Raw genomic sequence first — 7631 nt, forward strand, 5'->3', positions numbered from 1 at the left:
GGGACACCGGGACACGGGGACACAGGGACACAGGGACACAGGGACACAGGGACACCGGGACACGGGGACACAGGGACACAGGAACACGGTGACCGGCCCTCCTCGTCCCTGCCCGCCCGCTCCCCTGGGCAGCTGTGCGCTGGGAACATCTGCCTCCCACGGGCACATCTGGAACGGGCATCCCGGAACGCTGCTCCCAGCTGTGGATCTACTCCTCCAGGCAACGAGTTCCCGAGTCTGCTTTTCCTGGTGCCAGGAAAATTAATCCACAAGCACCAGAGGTTTATGTCCAAAAAGGAGACAGAGGAGTTCTTCCACTTTATTCGAATAAAGGGAGAGGCCATGGGGCATTCCCCTGGGGTCTCTCCAATTTTTGGAGGATGCAGCCTCCTTTTTATCCTAATTTCCCAGCCACATGTCCCTTTCTCTGCCCCCATTAGCTGAGGTACTTGAGAGGTACAGACTTCCCGGAATGCCTGATACCTAACATTCCCCTCTAACGTATAACCCCACTCAATTTTTAATTCTTATGGAATGTATGGTGGTTCCCCATTGTCTCTTTCATCTTTCAATGTCCAATTTCATTTACCAGCAAACTTACAGTTTGTTTGTAAAGGCAAATATCTTTTTCCATTCATCAGTCGGTGGAATCCATCCCATTGTTTCTTTTATCTCTCAGCACTAGTTTTATTCACCAGCAGCCCCACAGCTTGTTTGTAAAGACAAATCCATCATTCCTCTGCCTGGGCTTAGTTTCCCCTGGCTTGGTGTTCCTGGGAAGCCGAGGGGGCACACGGGGCTGTGTGGAGAGGGGTTTGTGTTGCTGCTGGAGCTCCTGCAGGCAGCAGGTGCAGGTTTGCTGCTGGGTGCAGCTTTAACCCCCTCTAACCCAGTGAGCTGCAGCTGCCCTGGCTCTCCTTGGCCCCTCTGGAGACCTCATCTCATTGCCTCATCTGCCCCTTTCCCAGCCTGTTTTCCACAGGGGCTGTGATGGGCTCCTTTTATCAGGCTGCCTGTGCAGCCATGGGTTGTCCCCTCGGTGGGTCTGCACCTCCCACATCAAAATCTCAGTTTTCCTCTGGAGAACAGCAGGAAGCCGGGAGCTCACCTGGTTGCCACAATTTCCATGGACAGCTCAGAGCCTCGGAGCTCCAGATCCCCCTGCTAGCACTGTGCTTCACACAGCTCATGCACGAGCTGAGGGCAGTAGAGAACTGAAAATCCAGGGACAGCCCCTTTGGAAGAGACCCACAACATGAGGGAAGACAGAGCCAAGAAGTTGCCCTGCCACTTAGATATGGAACTGCCTGGTAAAAATTACTTCTAGAAATGACAGAAGTTCTAGCAACAGCTATTTGTATTCATGTAATTTTAACCTTAAACAGAATTATACTTTCATTTTCCACTAATATCTATAAGAGGCTTGTCTCACTAGGAAGATATTTTAACCATAATAGAAAGCAGCAATTGTCTGCAGCTATCTCTAAAATCTGGCTAGTGTCAAAGTCTGCTTGGCTGCATGTAGGCAAAGTGTGAGTTTGCTGAAAGGCTTGTGACTTGCTTTGGTTCAAAATAGACTGGCGTCCAGTGAATTGGGCATGTGCTTTATTGATCTGGTTATGTATGAGCCAGGAAATTTCCCAAGCCTGTGTTCTTGCATGACCCAGTTGCTGTAAAGCTTTGGATGAGCTAGGTAGGTCAGATAACAAGAGAACCAAAGGTTTTGCTGAGTACTCTTAAATAAGTGTCTTATTTCTGACATGACTTTAAGCAAAGTATTAGACTTGACGACACCTGGCTTGAAACATGAATCAAATATATTCTATATTGCTCACTGAAAAGGCTGAAAGACTAAATTTCAAATTAATTTATTTGAAATTTCCAGACATGACATTTTTTTTCACAGCACTTTTAAGACCCCATGCTTAGAAGGAATTTTTGCTGAAATTCAGAATATGGCAATTTCAGCATATGGTGATTGTTTGTGGTTTGGAATATGGTGAAAGGGATTTCTATTACATCCAAGATCTGCCTTGCAGGCTGTGGAATTTGCACCATACTTTTGGCAGCTCGGGAGATGCTGATCTCCCCTTAGACAAGGGATGTGTGGTCATTGGGTATTTCCCACCTTCAGAATCCAAAACTCACAAATCAGCCTGAGAATCCAACCCATTACTTACTGGATAATGGACATGAGATTAAAGAGCTTTTTTTCCATGGATTGTTTTGTGGTGGTTTTTTGGTTTTGTTTGTTTGGTTTCAATTTGGGTTTTTTTGGTTTTGTGGTTTTGTTTTTTGGTTGTTTATTTTCCATCCATCCATGAAAACCAGGCTCTGCTTTTCCCTTTTTGTGTCAGTGGTGCCTGGGGAGAAATCTCAGCTTTCCTTGTCCATGGATGGAGATGCTCACATAGGGCAGGGGAGAGACTTCAGATCTCAGGGATGGACCCATGGACAGGATACATCTCCTGTCATGGAGAGCATCCCAAACCCTGGCATTTTGAACAGATTCCTGAGAGGTCATTTTCCTGTTGCCTTTAGTGGTAACTACAAGGCAGTTTTCCATGGTTGTTGCAGAGTGATGCATTGTGAGTTGTGTTGCACATTTTGGTGACAAGAAGAGTGGATGTGTTGGATGCCACGGTGCATAAATGGAGAGAACAGCAAGATGAGCGTGTTAACTCGTGGGATACATAATCCTGTGAAGCAGAGACCCCCAGATGATCTGTCAGGTGTGTCCTAGAGGCAGGTGCAGATGAGCAGGTGGCACAGGGCAGGGTGCTGAGTCCTTGTGTGCAGAGTGCTGAGCAGCCTGCAGGAGGGAGATCCAGCCCAGGGAAGCGTGCGTGGGGCAGCACAAAGGCACACTGGAGAAGCTGTGACTCCCAAGAAGTTTCCAGTGGTTTTGTTCCCCCAGTCTCCATCTGAGCTGCCCAGGGTTGCAGCACCTTGGGCAGCAGCAGCAGCAGCAGCAGCAGCAGCAGCAGCAGCAGCAGCAGCAGCAGCAGCAGCAGCAGCAGCAGCAGCAGCAGCAGCAGCAGCAGCAGCAGCNCAGCAGCAGCAGCAGCAGCAGCAGCAGCAGCAGCAGCAGCAGCAGCAGCAGCAGCAGCAGCAGCAGCAGCAGCAGCAGCAGCAGCAGCAGCAGCACAGCCTCTCTGTGTCTCCATCTGCCCTTGTCCTCTGTGTCCCTGTGCCCTGTGCAGCAGAGGTGTTTGCTGTCACATGTCCCACAGCAGCAGGCTCAGCTGCCCTGAGGGAGCCGGGAGGGAAAGCAGGAGCACACAGGCACATAGCCATGTGTCCTCTGCCTGCCTTTGTTCTGGGATGCTCCTGGTCTCTGATCACCAGCGAGCTCTGCTGTGCAGCCCAAAGGCTGCAGGACCACGGATGTCTCCCCAGCCTTGCCACTCCTCCCTCCTGAGCACCTCGATTGCTGGCTCTGGGCTCCTAAGCCATCTGCCCTTGCCTCATCCTCTCCCCTACCAGGGACGCTGTGGAACAGGGGATGTCTCACCCTGCCTGGACTTTCACAGATGAAGGCTCCTGGCATCCTCCTCCTCCCTGGGAGCCCAGCACGGGAGCGGTGCTGTGGCTGCTGGAGCCTGTCAGGGTCTGTGGGGCCTCATTAGCTCTTGTTGCTTTGGTTATGTTCACTTGTGATTAGTTACAGTGAAACTGTTGTCAGAAGTCACAGGCTTACTCAAGCAGAAATTAGCCATAAACATGAAAAATAAATTATACCAAAGCCTAGGGGAAAACCCCCTGCAGACACAGTGTTCGGTCAGCAAGGCTCGCTCTCAGCTGAAGCAGCAGCAGCCTTGTGCCCACTGGGCAATCAGCATTTCTCCAGTTTTCTTGGCCAAAGGGTTAGAAGGTGGTGTTTCTGCCACAGGTGGCACAGCGAGGGGGGCAGGCAGGGCTGTCAGCCCCTCCATGTCCAACAAGTGTCCACATACTGTCTCTGTGGGCTCTGCTGTTTGTAAAGCACAGCTGGGATTCACACACAGGCTGCCAGCCTGACAGACCTCTCCCAGAATCTGGCCTGGGGGAGATTCCACTCACTTTGGCTTGCAGCTCTGTGTGTGAGTGGCCCAGGGGCTCGCTGCTGCCAGGGAGTCACTCACTGGCCCTGGCGTGGGCTGAGCTTGGCTGCTGCTCCCCTGGGCTGGCTCTGCAGCAGGCATGTCAGAGCTGGCTGCAAGGGAGCAAAGGGTGGGGACACCCAGCTGATGGGAAAAGCCCACACGTCTTCTGAGAAAAGCAATGGCAAAAGGAGAGGCAGGAGGGCACTGCCAGCTGGCAGGTGCTGAGCAGGGTGGGGAGGAGGACGCCTGGGAGGAGATGCAGGACAGATCTGAGGTTGGGGTCAGCCATCCTTTGGGGCAAAGGCTGAGTCCTGGTCTCCAGCTGCCCTGAGCCTGGCACTTGGAGGGAATCTGGTCCTTTCAAAGAAAGTTTTCCTCCTCTGCTCATGAGAGGGGATGGAAACCTGTGCAGCTGGCTCTGAGCTGGGAGTGCAGAGGGAGAGGGCACCTGTGTGGTTGGACAGCAGTGCTTTCCCAGTTCTGCCATGCACCCTTGGTGCAGAGATTCCTCAGGATGCACCGTGGGGAGCTGTGGAGATCTGAGGGCTGCTGGTGTGTGAGCTGCTCACAACAGGGGTTCCAGGGCTGGGAGGGGCTCATGCTGCCTGGGGAGGGGCTGCTTCTGACATTTCCAGGATTTATTGCAAGCAGTGCTTCTCTTTTGAGGATGAGTGTTTAACAGCACCCTCACCCACACTTGTGGAGGAGGAGCCCACATGGTGGGGTGACCTGTAGTCAGACTGTCACATCCTTTGGCAGCCCTGTCCTGCCTGCACAGAGTGCCTGCCCGGGGCTGACTCTGCCAGCAGAGGTGGTCAGGGAGTGCATCACCCCTTGCCTTGCTCTCTTCTGGGACTGTGGGACTGAGCACAGTGCCTGCTCCACCAGCTGAGCTGCTCAGAATGGGATTTTTGCTTTTCAATCTGGGTCATCACACCAGTGAAATCCTCACATGGAAGCTGGTGTAGTGATATAAATGTGAGCCTGCCCATAGCAGGATTAAAAAGCCCTGTGAATTATAGCCTGGTGGGAAACTCTGAAGCCTGAGTGTAACTTCTGATACCCTCTGGGCTGGCAAACAGAAATAGCCTTTCTTCCCATCCTGGAGAATGATTTTCACACATTGCTGAATAAAGTTTTAATTTAGGTTGACTTTCTTCCTGTTTTACCTTAATGTCACAGGTCATTTCCCATCTACAGCTTTGCAAAACCCCTGTGATGTTCCTGTGAAACACTTCAGCATGGATAAATCAAGTTTTTAGGTCAGCTCTGCTTACCTAGGCTTATCTCAATCCCCTTTTCATATCTGGATAACCTCTATTGCACCTTTTCCTCGGTTGTGCTGGGTCACAGCAGAGCTCTGTGACAGCACAGCCACTGGCACTGTCCTCCACCAGCAGGGTCAGAGGCAATGCAGAGCCAGCACCTGCTCGTCACCTTGCAGTCTCTCAGGGCTTTGGAAACAGCCCCTAAAAGGCAGAAGATGGAGCCTGTCCCAGCTGATGTGGATGCCAGATAGGCATTTGGCAGGCACATTATCAGACAAAGCAAAAGACAAAAGTGTGATAGAATTAAAAAAAGAGAAAAACTGAGCTGAAGTATTTTGGGAAAAATAGTGTAACTGGAATGCCTGCTTCTGGTGCTGGTCATGAGAAGCTCTGGAAAAGCCCTTCAAGGCTGAGATGGATACACAGAAAACTGTCAGAGCAAAGCCACAGAGGCGGCTGTGTGAGCCCAGAGCCAATGTTCCTTCTTCACCCACACTCTGCCTCTTCCTCCACCTACCTGCTGCTGTTGGTGAGACCTGAGCTTGGCCACAGAAGGTTTGATGTGGAGATTCATTCTGCATGTTTGTAGGATGACACTGAGGGATGTCCCTATCCCACTGAAGTGGTGGAGCCCCAGAACAGTGGGAATATGTGGCAGCCAGCCTGGGCCATGCTGTGGGGTCTGCGAGGGGACAGTTCCTGCCCTGCAGAGCTCAAGAGGACATGGAGTTACTCCCTGACTGCTGCAGTTGATATTTACAAACCCTGGGCCTTTACCCTGCCTGCCTGTGGCTGCTTTCTCATCTTGCTTTCTTGTCAGGGCCACAGTTCAAGGTCTGGAGAGGTGCATGTTGTAAGGGAACAGGGGAGAAAGTTCTGCCCTGATGCACCTCCCTTGCCTCCGTCCCACCACCCACACACGAGCTGGGTGATAATTTGGTGGGGAGCTGCTGGAAGGGGTGGGACAGGAGGAGGAGAGAGGGTAGTGTCTGCCTTAACTCTTGCTGTATCTCTTTGGCACTCAGTGGATTCCCTGCCTGGACTCCAGTGGGACGGGGAAGGATAGGACGGGAGGGGCTTGCCTGGGGGAGAGCTGCTCTGGCTTCAGGTGAGTTGGGTGTCTGTGAGTTGAGCAGATGTGGTTGGTGTGTGTGTCACCCTGGGAGGGACTCTGCTCCTCCCGCAGCCAGCCGAGCTCTGCAGAGCGGGCCAGCACATCTGCAGGGGCAACAGCTCCCCAGAGCCAAGAAATGCAGGAGTGAGATGGAGAATAAGGAGCAAATAATCAGTTTGGAACAACCCAGGGAAGAGGTTTTTCTTTCAATGGTTCCTCTGGAAAAGAAAGGACAGGCTCAGATGCCGCAGAGGAAGCTGAGAGCAAAGAGGTGCCTGAAGGATCGGTAATTGGTACTGAAGGTTGTGGCAGCAGAGAGAAAGGAGAGAGTGATGGATAAGTACTCAGGCAGCAGAAAGATTGAGAAGAGAGACAACAATGAGCAGGACAGGGACAGGGATGAAGGGCAGAGGTGACTGGTTGATAATAGGTACAGCAGCCAAGGAGTGGAACAGGCTGCAGGCATTTCAGCTACTGCCAGCACGAGTCCTCTCCTCCTGCAGAGGACTGACCCCAGTGCATTGACTTGGGGGCTGCAGAGTTAAAAGATGTGCCTGGGAGTGCACTTTTTGTTCTTCTTGCCCCTGAGGTTTCATCAAATTTGTTCCTTTAGGAGGTGAGGCAGGGAGACAGCACAGTTTCTGCGTGTGCTAAACTCTTGGGATCTGTGGCCATATTTGTGAACAAATGCAGGCAGAACACATGAGGGTTTCATAACACCTGATCTGTGTCTTCTTAAATCAACATTGCTTTTAAAATAATCACTACCAATCAGGGCTTTCATCTCATGCCAGTGGAAATGCCATTGCCCTAGTTTTAACTCTTTGACTGCTGCTGATACAAGAGGCTGGACCTTGGACCTGACCTCTGCACAGCCCAGCTTTTCTGGATGGACGGCTGTGACGTGGTCCTTGCAGAGGCTGAAGAGCCCAGTGCTGTATCTCTGCCCCACTGCCCCTGGGCAGGGCTGCAGGAAGGTTTTGGTGCCCCAGGCTGGACAGCAGGTGCCTGGCCCCTCCCAGGCTGCAGGTGGGATGCAATCCCACCACGTTACGATGTGGCATTATGGCAGGAACTGCTGGGACACACTTATGGACTGATGGTGTCTGCCTGTGCTGGTTTCACCTGATGGGACCCGTGCTGAGCCCTGGCTGGAGCTGGCTG

At 52.1% G+C, this 7631-nt stretch overlaps 1 protein-coding gene across 2 annotated transcripts in view; it reads left to right on the forward strand.

The window, feature by feature from the left end:
* Positions 1 to 6326: 6326 nt before the first annotated feature.
* Positions 6327 to 7631, forward strand: part of SLC6A12 (solute carrier family 6 member 12) — a 33969-nt gene continuing 32664 nt past the window's right edge. The window contains exon 1 of one of the 2 annotated variants that reach the window (XM_015628924.2): positions 6327 to 6461. The gene's annotated coding sequence lies outside the window, so the exon portion shown is untranslated. Of the gene's footprint in view, positions 6462 to 7416; positions 7497 to 7631 lie in introns of those variants that run through there. The other variant, XM_015628925.2, reaches the window with a different exon arrangement.

This window comes from Parus major, chromosome 1A (assembly GCF_001522545.3).
Source record: "Parus major isolate Abel chromosome 1A, Parus_major1.1, whole genome shotgun sequence".
In the NCBI taxonomy this organism is placed as follows: Eukaryota; Metazoa; Chordata; class Aves; order Passeriformes; family Paridae; genus Parus; species Parus major.